The sequence below is a fragment of the Onychomys torridus genome, chromosome 14, assembly GCF_903995425.1.
Source record: "Onychomys torridus chromosome 14, mOncTor1.1, whole genome shotgun sequence".
NCBI classification, from domain to species: domain Eukaryota; kingdom Metazoa; phylum Chordata; class Mammalia; order Rodentia; family Cricetidae; genus Onychomys; species Onychomys torridus.
In genome coordinates, this window is record NC_050456.1 from 49,865,297 (window position 1) to 49,883,114 (window position 17,818).

The following is a 17,818-nucleotide window of genomic DNA, read 5'->3' on the forward strand; positions in this document are numbered from 1 at the left end:
ATGTCAAATTTCAGATGAAGACAGGTTCCTGAGCTGCATCTGCATGACTCCTCGGCGGCCTCACTCTCCTCTTAACATGTTGCTGCATTCTTGTGCTGCCTGGTGCCTGGCGGCATGGGAGGAAGAAGCGTGGATGAGGAAGACAACCAAGTTTCCGCTGTTTCTTTCGTGTGGGTCCGCCCAAGCCACCTACTCTTACCCAGGGAAAGCAAGAGGCTCCTCTCTGGGTTGTTTATGAGCAGCAACAGGAAAAAACCCCACAACCCTTGCTTTTTGTAATTGCAGATCTCATCCAAACATAAAACCCCCACAACGCTTGCTTTTTGTAATTGCAGATCTCATCCAAACATAAAAGTGTGTATGTGTGCAGGTGTGCATGTGTGTGTATGTATATATGTATATGTATATGTATGTGCATATGTGTTTGTGCTTGTGACTGGGTGCATGTGTGTATGTGTATGTTCATGTGCGTCTGGGGTGTGTATGTGTGTTCGTGTGTGCATAAGTGTGAGTATGTATGCGTGTGCTTGTCTCTCTATATGTGTGTATGTGTGTGTGTGTGTGTGTGTGTGTGTGTGTATGTGTGTGTGTGTGTGTATGCATGTGTGTGTGTGCATGTGCACATGTGCCCATGTGTTCCCTCACTCACCCTCAGGGACTGCTTCCCCAGTCTGACTGCTTGCAAGTCCACACCTGTTCCTGCTCTCCACTGACTCGTTTTTTTCCCTCACCTTCCCTCTGCAAGAACCTAGCTGCCATGCACCAGCCTGCAGGATTCCGTAGGCCCAGGCCCTTACAGCAGAGAGATCATGGCTAGAGGGTGGGATGGATAGAGAAGATGGTGAGGAAATGGTCTTTGAATTGTGCTCTAGGCAGATGGCTGTTAGTTTTCTGTGGTCCTAGCATCCGCCTTCCTGCCCTGTTGGGCCATGGGTCCCTTCTGCTGGGACTTTGGTAACACCATCCCCTTCCATCACTGCCACGTCAGACCTGGAATCTCATAGCAGTCACCGGACTCACTCTTGGCTCCTGTACCTGATGTTCTAATATAGTCTGTTCTTTTGTCAGCCGGAGACTTTCTGTAGCCTTTAAGAGAAAATCTTTAGTATTTGTTTGTGGTGATATTTTATTTGTACTGAAATGTGATTTTATTTGTATATTAATAAAGTTGCCTTGGGGTCAGAGCAAGCCATAGCAGAAGCTGGGTGGTGGTGGTGCACGCCTTTAATCCCAGCGCTTGGGGGGCAGAGCTAGGCAAGATCTCTGTGTGTTCAAGGATACAGCCAGCATGGCAACACACACCTTTAACATCAATACCAACCATAGAAGACCTGGAGGTCTGTACAGACAGGCAGTGACGAGGAGGTCAGTGGCTGGGTTTACAACCAATGAGAAGGCAGAACAGAAAGTCTATAAAAAAGACAGGACACAGGAAGAAGCTCTCTTGCGGAGAGGAAAGACAGAGAGCAGTGAAGGGTAAGGTTTTCCCCGATCTCAGTGATTGCTCTGACCTCTTGGCTTTTAACTCTGCAATTGGCTCTGTGTTTCTTATTTAACAAGACGGTTACATCTACATTTGTGTGTTGTTGAACTGCCTGCCAAAGATTTAAAGAAAGAAATAAGTCCTCTCTTCTGCAACCCAGAACTCACTGTTCGGAATGAGTTTTGATACATATGAGAAAGACTGTGACACTAGAGAGCTCAAAGTGATGATGGTGTTCATATAAAAGTTGGCCCCAGGAATAAAGAACAGATAATTCTAAATTTAAAAGAGAGGGAAGTCCCAATGTACCACTTTTTTTTTTTTTTTTTTTTTTTTTTTTTTTTTTTTTTTTTTTTACTTAGGTTCCATGAATCAGACTCTGCCACACTTGAATTATAATTGAAACTGAATGGGGGTGGAGAGAGGGCAGCTGTTGAGAGTGCCTGTTGTTCATGAAGATGCCTGAGTTCTAATCTCAGCACCTGTGTCAGGTGGCATACAACTGTCTGTAACTCCAGTTCAAGAGATCTGATACCTACTTTGGGCTCTGAGGGCACCTGCAGACTTGGCTCTCTCTCTCTCTCTCTCTCTCTCTCTCTCTCTCTCTCTCTCTCTCTCTCTCTCTCTCTCTCTCTCTCTCTCTCTCTGTCTCTCTCTCTCTCTCTCTCTCTCTCTCTCTCTCACACACACACACACACACACACACACACACACACACACACACACATCTTAAAAAGAACCAGGGAGAATAAAAATAAACCTGAAAAGCAAAACAAACAATTGAACCTGTATGGTCTAGCTGAGAAACTCTGAGACAACAGAATCTTTGGAAGGCTTGAGGAAGCACAGCATGCTGGGCTCCATTCCCAGAGTTCCTGTTGCAGCAGGTCTGCACTGGCCCTGAGGATGTGCATTTGTGGACACATGCCCATGAGCTGCTTGGATGCTGAATGAGCCTGCACAGCTCACCTGGCTTGTTTCATAGAACACCGTCTGCTAGTCTCCCTCTGTTGACTTTGCCCCAGCATACCTGCCTTCTCCTACCTCAAATGCATAAACCCAATTCCTGCCTCAGGACATTGGCACTAATGGTTTCACTTTTCTGGACTGTCACTTCCCCAGAAATTCTCAGAACCAGGTTGTTCTCTAAAAGGGTTTATGTTACTTCTCGGTCTTCTCTACCTGACCCTCTAACATCTTTCCACGTCAGCCTGTCTCACCTTTATCTTATTCGCCTGCTTACCTGGCTCCGTTACCAGAATACGAAGGCCATTAAAAGCAGAAACCCTGTCTGTCTCATTTACCAGCACCTTGCACACACTCTAGCCCATGGGCAGTTTATATTTATCGAACAGATGATTTGTTAATAGCCGTAGTGGTGGAGCCAGAAGCTGAGCCCAGGGCATTACAGCACAGAGCCCGTGCTTAGCGCTTAGCAGGAGACTACAGTCAGAGATGCAGAAGAACCCTTGCTGAGACTCTCATTTCATTCTTGTACACACTACTCCATTGAGAAGCACCGTCATGAAGCTACCTCTATGAATAGATGGCTTTCATGCTTCCCCCATCTCTTCCCTAACAGTCTAGACCTCTTTCTCTAACCTTTAAAACGCACGCAAAAAGAGTTGCCTTGTCCTCACTCTGCTGGCCACTGCACTGACTTATTACTGACGATAGTTCTACATCCTGGCTTTTTCCCATTGCTCTTTCTCATGACTGATGTCATGGGCATAAAGATTTCCTCCATCATTCAATGGTGAAGAGCGCCAGCCTTAGTATCAGAGCTATCCATGTACAGTGCTTACAAGTCTTAGCCTTTTGACTAATTTGTGGAACCCTGTGAGCCTCTGTCTCCTCATATGAAGGAGGACATAGTTGTAAGACTTACTTCACGGGGTCACTGAGAGGACCACAGGAGATAACATGAGGAAAGTTTATAGCAAGGAACTGGCAAAGAATACGGAGTCAGAAATACTAGTTTGATAATTTTCTGTTTAAGTTATAACTGTTGCAATCCTTTCTCTGGTTCCCGGGATGGACTCACAAGAGGATGGCAGAGATAATAGTCTAACAGTGCTGGCTGGGGCCGGGCATGGTACTTTTTCAACTCCATGAAGGGTGTGATGAAGAACAGCAAAGAACGGGCTATGTCTCATTGTCATACTCCTGCCTATGAATGAGGACCTGTCTTCGTGAATGGGGACCGACCCCACAGAGCAACCTTCCCTATTACCCAACTCTGCTCTCTTTCCTTTCTAAGTTGACTGCAGAAACGACTCATCTGCATAGTCACATCCCATCATAGATTGATAGGCTCAGGGGCTCCTGTTTCATCTTCATGGTGGGAGGGAGCCAAAGAGATCAATTTGTTTTCCTGGGACTGCTGGCTTGGATAGGGAGAAGTTCTCCAAGAGTGATCAGGGCTTGTCAACACCCACCCACACCCAGAACATGATTTGTTGGTGCCATTTCCAAGTTCTCAAGTGCCTTTGCTACCATGCCCCCACTTCAGTGAATCCCCCCCGAGCTCTTCCCTGGTTGAGAGGTGTTGTGCTGGAAGAGTCTGTCCCCTTTTAGACACAGTGGCCCTTCCTCTCATTTCCACAGCTCCAATCTGTCCACCGTGTACAGAAGGTTTGCAATCAACACTCCCTTTAAGCAGGGCATTTACATATTTGTTTCCTATTGGAAGAGATAAAATGAGCTTGGGAAAGCCTGGATTTACAGAGAGGCCAGATTCAACTGACAGGAAGCAGCTCAGGAAAAAAAAAATGTTTGTGTATATGACATATGGGAGGCTGCTGCCTTCCTGGATGAAATTATGAGCATAGAACAGTCAGAGAGACTCATTCACCTGAAACAGAAGGAGATAACATTCTGGGGTGATAAAAGAAAGCACGATGATGGTGAGAATAATATAATACATTTTAAACTCTACATCTGCCTGGAGGGCTCTTAATCAAGGATTTCAAAGCCCCTTCCCTCCATCTTGCCCATTCATCTCCCCCATCCCTGGGAAGTAGCTGGCTGGTAGGCAGCGGAGCTCTATAAATAGAGCACTGTATCATTACCTTTGATTCGAGCACTGTGTATTTAGACAGCGTTTTCTCTGAAGCACTCAGGAGCTCCACACACATTATATTATCTAATTGGAACTCATTCATAGAGTATCCCCACATTTGCTGCCTTCCAGGCAGTTTGGAAAGCTCCAGATCCACAGAAATGCACATTTTCCATACCAGCCCTCTTCCCTCCTATTCCTATGAAAGGTCATAGGCACAGGCACTTCTCAGGGCCACTCTTGCTAACCTGAAGTAGCCAACACTACAGCTTGCTCTCCTCTTCTTGGTATTTTGGAGACACAAGCAACCTCACACACCTACTCAGTTTTACAATAATGACGCCAAGGGACGGTAGGGCACATTTCTTCCTGCTAGATCTCATGTGAGTAATTTCTGGTTTTGCAAAGCCTCACTTATGTGGCTTCATGATCTTGCAAAGATACAGGTAGGGGATGGACTGGAGCATGCACTGGCCATGTGAGCTCACAGCTGAGGCTAAGTTCTTAGGAGTCTCTGCTTACCCTGAAAGTGCACATCACTTTATCCCTCACCTGGTGGACTTCTGTATTCCCCTTCTACCGATGCCATCCGACAAGTGACATTCTTCTGGTATGTATTTACACTACATGTCCCAGTTACACAGAATTGACCCATTATACAATCATCTCCTTCCCTGGCATTCCCCCGTCCTAAAGTCTATGAGGACAAGCACTGTGTTTGTCTCTATCCCCTGAGGTAAGATGCTTAATAAATGCATTTGTTGAGTGAATGAATGAAGGAATGAATGAAGGTAGGAGCCACAGTGAGTGTTCTCTGGGTCAGGGCTTCCAGTGACGCCATTTTACAGAGGTCTGAGTGCTACTGGACACTACTTTCTCTCCTTGGCCACACTCTCAGTGCCTGAGGACGAAAAAGCATCAGTTTAATGGAAATCGTAGTTCATGTGGCACCATCCAATAATTTAGTTACACTCAGGTCTCAAATTGCTTATGAGATCTGTTTTGAAAGCCTAGCACTTCCAGGGAAAGTCCCCACCTGCACCTGTCTATGCAGTATCAGGGCAAAGTATGAATACCAGAAACTTCAGTTAACAGCAGCTCCATGACTGACGGGTGTGTGACCGTGGCCACGCTCCTATCCACTTTGAACTTACTGTCTCTTCAGCAGTGATGTGAAGACGACTTCCACCTTGGGTGGTTGTGGGAGTTAAATGAGAAAGCACAGGCAGTGGGCTCAGCAAATGATTGCCCCTTCCCTTCTTTTGCCCCTTGACCTCTACCCCTCCCATGGTCCTCTCTTGGGGGTGGGGGCAGTTGCCATTTGGATGCATCTACCTCCCAGGCTTTAGGCGCCATGCTGGAAGTGTTGGAACTTGGACTATATTTAGATGATGCCTTAGCTCTTCTACTTGTTTTTTTTTTTACACCACTGGGTTGCTATGGTGATGGTGGAGTGGGGAGGGGGGGAAGGACAGCTTGAAAAAAAAAAAAAAAGCATGGAGCTCAGCCATGAAGATCAGCAGCCTTGGCTGTGGACTGTTTTTGTGAACTAGCTCTCTCTAAGGAGCCTTACCCGTGCATTTCATCTGGAGATGCTGCAAGGAGTCAGGTGCTGCCTGGTAAAGGCCAGAAGGGAGGGGAGGAAAGGGAGAAAGGATTATGCCATAAAACTGCTCCCTGCACTGGCCTGCACACAGCCTTACGCCTCGCAGCCTTCCTCAATGGCTCCACTATCAATCAAGTCAAGCGACAGCAAGTGAGGCTGGGCAGACGGATAACACTAGTTATATTGGAGTCCAGAAGTCATTCAGACCAGATGCCTCCTCAAGAACAAAGTCCTGTCCCTATATCATGACCCAGGATTGTCATGTGTGTGGTGGTACTGTATTCCCCAAAATAGTGTGCACCCTAAAAATTTATCTAGGGTCAGAGAACAGACAGCCACTAGATACAGAGCCAAAAATGGTGGCTAGAAAATGGGTCAGAGCAAGCCATCGCAGAAGCTGGGCGGTGGTGGTGCACGCCTTTAATCCCAGCACTTGGGAGGCAGAGCCAGGTGGATCTCTGTGTGTTCAAGGCTACAGCCAGCACAGAGACACACGGCTTTAATCCCAGAAAGCGAGCCATTAATCCCAGGGAGTGACAGCAGAAAGTAGAAAGATATATAAGGCGTGAAGACCAGAAACTAGAAGCATTTGGCTGGTTAAGCTTTAGGCTGGTTAAGCTTTTAGGCTTTGGAGCAGCACAGTTCAGCTGAGATTCATTCTGGATGAGGACTCAGAAGCTTCCAGTCTGAGGAAACAAGACCAGCTGAGGAACTGGCAAGGTGAGGGAGCTATGGCTTGTTCTGTTTCTCTGATCTTCCAGTGTTCGCCCCAATAACTGGTCTCAGGTTTGATTTCATTAGTAAGAACTTTTAAGATTCCTGCTACAGTCATGAGTTTGGCCCATAGAAGAAATCAAAGTCACACAGAGGCAGAAATGAAACTGTGTGCAGAACTCTGATATATTTGGTGGATTTGCAGGTAGGCAGGCTCCGAGCTGACGACAGAACTGGGCACTGCAGAAAGATCCAGGGTTCCTAAAGCATCATGTCACTGGGTCTTTGAAATGGCTTGGGTAAGTAGGATTACCTCTTCATGAGGAAATGGCATAGGGGAGTTGACGATTTTCCCAGTGTCTCACAGCTGGTAAATGGCAGAGTTGGGAGTTGAACTCAGGCCACCTGGAACCCAAATCCATTGTTCATTCTGATATACCAGTGGTTATCAAAAACAATTTATTAAAGCTGAATATAATGTATGTACAGAAAGGGTACAATGAAAAGTGACCAAAAAAACAGCTAAAGGTGGAGCTGTCATTGTCAACATGGAGAGTTCATCTTGGACAGTTCTACTTCTAGGAAGAGAGGATTCTGGGTAGGACATTGCAAAGGTGTGGTCACTGGTGCAGCCATCTTAAAAACCCTGGGGAATGGTAAATGTGCTGGCTGCTATGCCCCAGTCCAAGATGCTGATCCAGCAGATCTGGGGTGCTAGTATTTGGATGAGAAACCAGAAGTTTCTGATAAATACTAATTTAGCTGGGGGTATCTTAGCAACTGGGAGATGGAACACATTTTTGCATCACACATCTCTTTTCCTATCTGATTTCTCATTTGTCTGAGATCAAACATCAAGAAATACTCAGGCAGCTGGGAGTGGTGGTGTATGACTTTAATCCCAGCACTTGGGAGACAAAGACAGGTGGATCTCTGAATTGAGGACAGCCTAGTCTACAGTCAAGGTCACACAGAGAACCCCTGTCTCGAAAACAACAACAACAACAACAACAACAACAACAACAAAACAAAAAGAAAAAAGTCAGGCTGGGCTATTCAGTGGTTTTCTCATCATCTTCTAAGCCTCTGTTTGTTGTTAAATCTTGGGCTCTAATCTGTGGGGTCAACAGCATCTAGAGAAGGTCACAACCATTGCCTGATCTTAGGTCATTGCTGAGCCTAACAGAGCAGATGTCCTTGGGAAGAGGCTCTGGGTTTAGAGCATGGAGTCAGAGAGCCTTGCTCAAGAGCATCAAAGGGACATTTAGCAGATGAAAATTCCTTTTTAAAAAGTACCACATGAGGTTTGGATTGAAAATATTTATTGGACAAGCACAAAGTCTAGAAAACTATCCAGGGGCATGGACACTTGGCTTCTCATTCATTGAAGGACTAAAAGACTCATTTGACAAAGGAAGGAGGGTTTGATGCTTCCATTGAAGGGAACTGGCAAAGCTGAACTATAAATTGTAGATCTCTTATCTTCTTCAAGCTTTATGATGTCTCCTTTATAATCAGCAGCTTCCTCTTGTCCCGACATTGTGCGGTACACAAACAACTCACACGCTCTTCCCTGGAACCTGTGAGGCATTACCAGCATTCCCATTTTACAGATGAGGAAACAGGAAACATTGAGAAATTTTGCACAGCATCACCCTACTAGGCAGTGATAGAATTAGAATTTGTTCTCAGTGGTTTGATCCCAAGATCTGTGTATGGTCCTATCCCAAACTAATTCATGATCTAAGCATGTACAGTCCAAGTAAGTTCTCATGATGAACTTTTTAAAAATATTGAATTATTTCTATTTCTTCTTTTGAGATGGTGACCACATGTAGCTGAAGTTTCCGGGAAATACAGTATTGGGTAAATGGCTATTTCCAAAAAAGATTATTTTTACAATTTTGCAGATTGCATTTTGGAGTATTATTTGAAAAGGAACCTTGGGCCTAACACAGACTAGGCAACTACTCCACCATATTCTCAGCCACCATTTTCTACTTTTTATTTTGAGATAAGTCTTGCAAAGTTTCCCAAACTAGCCTCAAACTCTTCTTGGAGTCCAGGCAGGTCTCAGTTTCTCTATCTTCCAACCATAGCCTCCCAAGTAGCTGGGATTACAGATATGTGCCACCTGGAATGGTTTTAGCTGATAGCAATTTTAAAAGATTCTTTTTTGTTGTTGTTTGGGGTTTTTGGTGTCTTTTCTTTAATAAAAATCTTATTAAAACAACAACATAGAGCTGTAGCACATTTATTATGTAAGCTCTGCCTTCAGGCTGAGATCTCATCTCCAGAAATCTCCAGGGGCGTTATCCATAAGTCTACCTCCTTCAAATCTGCTCTCATTTTGGGTCCATAGCTGACATTTGCACACAGCACCCACTTCTCTCTTTCTCTTGCTCATGGTCCTGTGAGCCTGAGGGGTTCTGGCTATGCCATACCCCTGTTGGCAGAATGTGATTACTCAATGCGGAGTATTCCACATAAGAACAGAAAGCTGAAATAAAGGGGAAATGAAATTAAAGAGAGTCAAGGAATTGTGGGCCTGGAGGGAGTTGAGAATGGATCCCAGGAATTCCAGAATGGGAGGGAATACTCTTGGTTGTGTTCTCTTCTGTCCTATCTGTACAGAGTCCCTTAATAGCATCTGTGTTCATATTCTGGCACTTTGTTCTGGGGCCAGGGGCAGGCAAGCAGGGAGGCAGAATGGAGTGGGACAGGACTAGGAGAAGACTAGTTATACTCAAAATGGAAGCTCCTGGTCAAAAGGAAAGTGGCTTATTCCACTCCTAAAGCCTTCCTGAGTTCAGATCAGTTATAACTAGTTTCTATTGACCCACTTTTGGAGCCTGATCCACCCCTCTTTCCCAGCATCTCCTTTAGATTGTGGTCGAATACACAGAGCGATGTTTTCTGAGGATGCATGCCTCCAGCATGGAGTCCTCTGGTTCAGACTCATGTTCTCTGCACAGCTCTTGGCAGTTTATGAACTGCTTTCCCATAAGAGCTTTCCAGTATTACAGTAGGATACGCAGAATTGTTGTCAAGGAATTTATTTATTTATTACTAAAAATTGGAGCAGTGGGGCTAGCTTTTAGACATCTTGGTCTTTCTCCCAAGGAAGGGTGGGTCTTGTTGGAGAATCAGCTGCAATTGCCTTAAGTTCTGGAGCAAATGGAAAAAGGAATGGAGGTCTCTTTTCACAGAGGAATACTTTTCACAGAAGAATACTTTTCACAAGTTTGTATTCAAACTTCAATACAGCAAGAGTGCATAGACAGTGGGCCATATTTTTTTTGTTCCCAGTTGCCTACCACTGCCCTCTAATTTTCAAAAGAGAGGGAATACAAAAAAATCCTTTGCATAAACAATGAACTCTTCTGTCTAGAGAATTATAATATAGTTCATTTGATTATCACAACATTCCACAGACATCCAGAGGTGAATTCACTCTCATTTGTGCGTTGTGGCGATTGAGATGCAAGCTGTCAAGGAATCGGTCTAAGTTCATGCAGCTGGTGAATGAGACACTGTGCACTAGGCTCATGCCTTCAGCTAATGAAGTGGAAATCTTTCCATTACCCTTTCTTCCTGCCTTTCTACAAGTCTTATCTAATCCCAACTTAGACATTCTGAAGGCAACAAAATAAATGTGTAGAGACAGTCTATTTCAGCAAGCCAAGAATATTACAGTATCGGAGAAGGTAGAGGAGAGATCTTGTACATAGACAGATCTATGCTCGACTCTTGTCTCTGCCACATACAGCTAGAAAACACTGGCTGCAGGATAGGTTATTTTAAGTCTAGTTTCTCATCTGTGATAGGATGACATGAGGCTCAAGTGAGATGCTTTCCTGTGAATTACTTAGTATAAATTTCTCAATACATACTCTTTGCTAGGTTGCTGTCCACAATGCTGACATTAATCACTGAATCTGTCTTAATTAGAAGATCCTGAAAAAGATGGCATCATCTTGGTATTTCCTAAGATGGAGTTTGCATCTCACAGGTTTTGACATCATCTCTTTTAATAAACATTTCTATCCTGTTTCCTAAAAACAGCCAGAGTGCTTCTCCTTTTCCTCCTCCTCCTTCTCCTCCTCTTCCTCTTCTTTCTCCTCCTCCTCCTTCTCCTCCTCATTATCATCATTATTATTTATATCCCACTTTAAGAGGTATTGCAATGCTTGATGTTATAATCATTCTTCTTGGTCATAAGGATAGAAATCCTGTGAGTGGGTGGTTATCTTAACTTTTCACCTAGCTGGTCATTATTCAGTGAATATTAACACATGGGTGTCTTTTTATTTTGTCCTCACACTCTGTCTGGTCAAGTTTCTAAAGAAGCAAACTTGTCACTGAAGCTGTCAGATTAGCGCACTGAGCATTTCTCTCACATGAACCAATACTTCACATCTCAAAGGACTTTTCCATCTCTGTCCAGCATTCAGTCTCTGAGGGGAGTGTGGTATACAGGAGGATGGCCTTAACTGAGGGGACTGTGGAAAATTTTCTGAATTGCTACATGTTTGTGGAGAATCAGAGTCCATCCAGTGAGATAAAGCAGACAGAACTGGTGGACTTAAAAAAAAAACAACAAAAAACAAAAAAACAAAAAACAACAACAACAACAACAACAAAACAAAACTGGACTGTAGGCTCTGAAGAGCTCCAGGCATTTGGAGTCCTAGAATTGCATTTTCTTAGTGGAGTTATTTGTTTGTTTGTTTGTTTTTTCCTATATAAGACAAATAAGGGGTAAAAGTGTGAAGAACAATGTCAGGGAGGATGGTACCTAGGGACATTTCTATGAAGCTGATGAGGTTGGCGGTGAATAGAAGAGACATTTAGACAAACTGTGTAGTGGGACAGGAGTGGGAAGAGGTGACTGAGACATCCAACGCCCCTCATAAATAAGTAATGGCTTTCTGTGCGATGTGACATGTATTAGAGACTGAGAGTGTTAAAAAGAGAAGTAAGATGTTGTTCTTCATTTCAAAAAGCTTAGTATGATGTGACTTAAAAAAATATGAAGAACTATACCTGATGGTCAAAATTAGAGCCTAGAGATATATGTTTGGCAACTTCCTCTAAATTCTGTTTTCATTATTTTTCATGTACGGAAAAACAAATCATGCCAGCATGTACACAAAACCACACAGTAATGATAACAGAGATTACACGTTCCTCTGTGAAGGTGAACTATGACCCCCACTCTCCGTGGACAGCAACTGAGATAGTTCACATTGCTTATTTTGTTGGGTGATGCCCTGAGGCTCTTCTCTCACCCTTAACCTGGCTCACATCCTTACCTTCATTGACCAGTATGACTACATTCCTATAATATTCCCAGTACAATGTCTGGAGCCTGGTAAATGGGAGGCATGCTAATAAGAAGCTATGCTGGGGAAAGATGAATAAAATAATTATCCTGCTCTTTAGGAATTCTCAGTCTGGTGGAGAAGACATACATGTGAGCAGACGTTTTTACTATAAACCCAGTCTGACTTATACAACTGGGAAGAACCTCAAAGACGAGAATTCTTAAATATCCTATGCCATGTGTCTTTTAATAGTAACATCAACTCAAACTCCCACACCCTTTCACTTGGCCCAGGCCCTGGCTGCTTTACATGTATGAGCTCATCTGGTCATTACAATCCACTAATTATAGAAACTGTCAGTCTCTTTTTCACATGTGATAAAGTCAAGGCACAGGGGGATTGAGAAACTCATCAAAGCTGGTAGATGAGAGAGATGGAATTTGAACTGCAGAAGTCTATCTCCACATCCAAAGAAACAAAGGAGTTTGGGGGCATCACTGTAACCTCGTAATCAGTTAGGTTTTGAAGTGTGGTAATAAAACACTATGACTTGAGCAACTGGGGAAGGAAAGGGTTCATTTCACTTACAGCTTAAGTAAGTCCATCACTGAGGGATGCCAGAACAAGGAACTCAGAGCAGGAATCTGGCACAGGAACTGATGCAGAGGCCATGGAGGGGTGCTGCTTACTGACTTGCTCCTCATGGCTTGCTCAGCCTGTTTTCTTACACTGTCCGGGACCAACTGCCCAGGAGTGGTGCCATACAAAATGAGCTGGGCCCTCCTATAGCAATCAAGAAAATGTCTCATAGGCCAATCTGCTGGAGGGACTTTCTCAGCTGAGATGCTTCCTTACAAATGACTCCAGCTTGTGTTAAGCGGATACAGAACTAACCATCAACCTTTTGTTCTCTTATGGCATTTTTATAACCAGCATTTATGGGGTGTTCCTTCCAACTTATTTAATTTCTGTTGCAGCTTGATGGGGCAGACACTGGTGGTGCATCAGAGCGATACAGTAAAATGTCTGAAGTAGCATGAAGAAGTGGGATGAAGCCGGGCTTCCATTGGCTGAGTCCAAGCTCCAAGCTTTCTCTTCATCCACACTTCTTCCTAAAGAGGGCTGATTTTTGGTGGGATCTCAATAACTACAGAATTATATCTATTCCCTTTGCCTAAGAGCAGACATGCCTAGCACTCCCCTCTTGGAACATGTCTGTGTCCATGCGTTTGCGAAGTGGAACAAATGACATAAATCAGATTCCCTACTCCAGGAAGGCAGTGTTGAGCAAGGAGCCCTGAGGAGAAGAGGTTACAGATACCTGACATGAGCCTCTTGCAGTTCCAAAGGCTACAACCAACTGTAGCTAGGGGCCTCAGATCCTGGTGTTCTGTTACTCAAAACATAGGCCTCACTGTCTTTATGACTATCCCCAAAATTAGAAAGCCTCTGAACATCTCCAACTGTCTAACCTATTTTAAAAATTGCTACAATTGCTCAAAGGGAAAATAATTTAAGGTAATTTTCAACTTCAATTGTTCTGGCCAAGATCTATGTTAAGAGTGTATTAAAAAAATCATAGCTGGGTAGAGGTGGCGCACACTTTTAATCCCAGCATTCAGGAGGCAGCAGCAGGTGGATCTCTGTGAGTTTGAGGCCAGCCTGGTCTACAGAGTGATTTCCAGGACAGCCAGGGCTGTTACACAGAGAAACCCTGTCTCAAAAAAACAAACCAAAACAAACAAACAAATGAAAAGATAACCATCATAAAAACAGGAAAAGAAAAACAGTTCCATGTGAAGACTGGGGAAGACTAGGAAAGAAAGAGAGAGGCAGATGGCCCTGAAGAAGTGCAGCCTTCCTAAGGGGGGCCTTGGGCCGCTGCACAGCTATCATCCATCTCCTTGGGTTTTCAGAACACTGACTAAATGTTTATGCTGTTATCTGTTGATGGGCATCGAGTCGTATAGCTTTGCCTATCAGTGACCATTGGGACTTGGGTTTTCACCCTTGGTGTTTGATCTCACTCTTCTTCACTTATTTTTGTTGCTCCGCCGTAAAGACATCTCAAGAGCCGTTCTTTACCCCCTTTCCCGTCTTACGCTGTCACTGGTGGTCAAATTTTCAATTCTCCTTTCTGGATGTATTGGAAGAGCGCTTAGGTTGCCACTCACAATTTCAGTTCATAGGCATCTGAAACAAATGCAGTTTCGACAAGAATCCAGAGGAAACATCAGCATCTTCTATCTCATGCTTTTGCTTTCCAGAGTTTGAACTCCGTGTCCTATCCGCTGTTTCCACTCTGTCATAGGCATACATAAACCTGAATTTTGACCCTGCCAAATAGAAAAATAGCTGCCTAGCATCCTAAATACTCATGTTGCACCTACCTGTATAGGGAAGGGAATGGGCTAGAAACTGACAAGTAGAAACTGGGTCCTCTGTCCTTCAAGAGATTGCTATGCAACTGCTCATCAGGCAGGCCTTAATGGAGAACAGGCAGATGCAGTAGGAAACATGTGATCAGTGGAAAGAACCATCGACTGGTAGACATTAGAGATGGTCATTAGGAACACAGGAGGTTTATGGCGTTGAGGCGAGCAGTGGGAGGAGAATGTGACTAGTTCAGTGCTGAAACAAGACAATGAGAAAGCAGGTGGTGGAATTGGTCCCCATGGCCACAGCAGAAAGGTGTAGGTGCAAGCTAGGAGACACTGCCTCACCGTGTTCTGAGAATTAACAGACCTCTTAGCGCAGCGTGCCCTGGGAATAGACTTCCTCTAGATAGGTTTTCTGGGGAAGACATGATCCACCCCACCCTTGCCCCTCCCCGCTGCCCCTTGTGAGTTCTGCTGTTTCCTTCCTAAGGATTGCTTCGAAGCAAATCTCTCAGAGCTGTGGCAGCTGGGAATGGCTCTGTCCTCCCTGCTACCCCGAGGTAATGGCTCTTTTCCCTTCAGCTGATAAAGCACTCTCCTGCTGCTTCCTATGGATGTCTTCTGAGTCACTTCTTCCTCAGAATGACTTTGGCGCCTGGCTTACAGTCTTCCTGACAGCACCGCGGGTGAGGCTAGTACCCAAGATGACTAATTAAAAACCCTTGGCCCTCAGTCTCTTGATCTTTTCATTTTCAGTGACCTTTGCCTCCACTTCAGCCATCCACTCTCAAGTCTGTCTTGAGCCTTATCAAGCACCACTATCAAGATACCAAACTCAAATATCCCACAGCTGGACTTACTATTGGCTTGGCCAAAGCCACCTCTCCTCAAGCCCCATGTCAGTGGATCATGACTACCTATTCTCTCCTGTATCCTGGCTCCCTCTCTGGACCACTGAGCTTCTAAGCATAAACTAGCTCCTATTGCTTTTGCCTATTACATCTCACCAGTATAGTGTTCTTCTTTTATCTCCTGTCCAGACTCTCATGTGTGGGTCACCCATGCTTCTGGCCAGGATTCTGGAACTCAGTTTCCTGAGCTGATTCATGCCCACTCGACTTCATTCTCTGCACCTGTTCAGACACAAATCTCCATTATGACCTTACTTCCTTTCAAGCCATAGTCCTTTCCTCTGAATGTTGTTACTTGCCCGCTTGGTTCCCACTTATTATGGCTAGTTAATTGTCAACTTTGACAAAATCACCTAAGAAATGGGCCTCTGAGCATGCCTGTGGGGGAAATTATCTTCATTATGGCTTGAAGTGGGAGAACCAGTCAACTAGGGGTGGCACCATTCCCTAGGCAAGGGACCTTGGGCTATATAAGAGTGGAGAAGTTGGAACTGAGCACTGGTATTCATGCACTCACTTGTCTGTTCTGTAGATGCGCTATAGCCAGCTGCTTTGAGCTTCTGATGCCTTGACTTCCACACCATGTTAAACTGTAACCTGGGACTCTAAGCTTAAGAGAAAAAAACCTCTTTCTCTGTTAAGTCACCTTTGCCAGAGTATGTTTTTTAATCACTGAAAATAAGAGTAAGCCCATCCCTGACACTGCCTGGAGCACCAGGACCCACAGGCTGGATGACCCAGGGACCTATGATAGAACCAAACAGGACTAGAGGAAAAAATATGTCAATGTAATGATGCTTAAAATGTTCTGCTATACTCATAGATTGTCATAAGAGAGGCTTCATCCAGCAACTGATGGAAACAGACACAGACCCACAGCTGAACATTAGGCAGAGCTTGGGGAAACCTGTGGAAGAGAGGAAGAAGAATTGTAGGAGCCAGAGGGGTTAAGGACACCACAAGAAAACTCACAGAATCAACTAACCTGACCTCAAAGGGGCTCATAGAGACAGAACTGACAAGCAGGGAGCCTGCATGGGATTGACCTAGGTCCTCTGCAGATATGTTACATCTGTGTGGCTTGGTCTATTATGGGACTCCTGACAGTAGGAACAGGGGCTGTCTCTGACTCTTTTACAGGCCTTTGGGACCCTATTCCTTATGCTGGGTCACTTTACCCAGCCTTAATACATGGGGAGGTGCCTAGTCTTACTGCAACTTGATATATGCCATGTTTTGTTGATACTCATTGGAGGCCTGACATTTTCTAAACAGAAACAGGGGACGAGTAGATTGGGGGTAAGAACAGAGGGAGTGGGGTTGGGGGGGAGACTGGGAGGAGAGAAGGGAGGGGAAACTGTGGTTGGAATTTATTTAAATAAAAAAATAAATATATTTTTAAAAAAGAAAATGGAAAAGTAACTAAGACATCATCTGTCTTAGTTAGGATTTTTATTGCTGTGGAGAGATACCATGACCATGGCAACTCTTAAAAGGAAACATTTAACTGGGGTGGTTTGATTACAGTGCTAGAGGTTCAGTTCATTATCATGGTGGGAGCATGGTGGTATGCAGGCAGACAGTGGCTGAGAGTCCTACATCTTACAGGCAACAGGAAGTTGGCTGAGACACTGGGCAGTATCCTGAGAATAGGAAACCTCCAAGCCCACCCCCACAGTGACACACTTCCTCCAGCAAGGCCATACCCACTCCAACAAAGCCACACCTCCTAATAGTGCCACTCCTCATGAGATTATGGGAGGTCAATTGCATTCAAACTACCACATTTCACTCTCTGGTCCCCATAAACTTGTAACAATATCATAATGCAAAATGCATTTAGTCCAACTTCAGAAGTCCCCATAGTTTATCAAAGTCTCAACAATGTTTAAAAATCCCAAGTTCAAAGTCTCTTCTGAGATTCATACAACCTCTTAACTATAATCCCCTATAAAATCAAAATAAAAAAGCAAATCACATACTTCTAACATATAGTGGAACAGGATATATATCACCGTTCCAAAACATAATGAGGAAATGCTGGACAAAAGCAAGACTGAAAACCATGTGGGAAAACTCCAAACTCTGCATCTTCATGTCTGATGTGAAAATCCTCTTTAGATTTCCAATTCTGTTCAGCTTTGTTAACTGCAACACACTATTTTCTCATGGGCTGGTTCCACTCCCTGTTAGCAGCTTCCCTTGGCAGGTATCCCTGACTCTGGCATTTCTAACATCTTGAGTTGGCAATCTAGGCTTCAACTTCACAGCTTCATGAAATAGTCTCTCTTCTAGGCCTTCGTTCAGGGACACCCCAATACATGCCTGGCCTCATCAG

General features: G+C 44.4%; 1 protein-coding gene and 1 pseudogene across 6 annotated transcripts in view; one reads left to right on the forward strand and one right to left on the reverse strand.

Moving 5' to 3' along the window:
• Slc8a3 (solute carrier family 8 member A3) overlaps positions 1-17,818 on the reverse strand; it is a 137,342-nt gene that overhangs the window by 24,730 nt on the left and 94,794 nt on the right. The gene's annotated exons all lie outside the window — the stretch shown is intronic.
• Positions 1,570-1,689, forward strand: LOC118595938 (annotated as a pseudogene).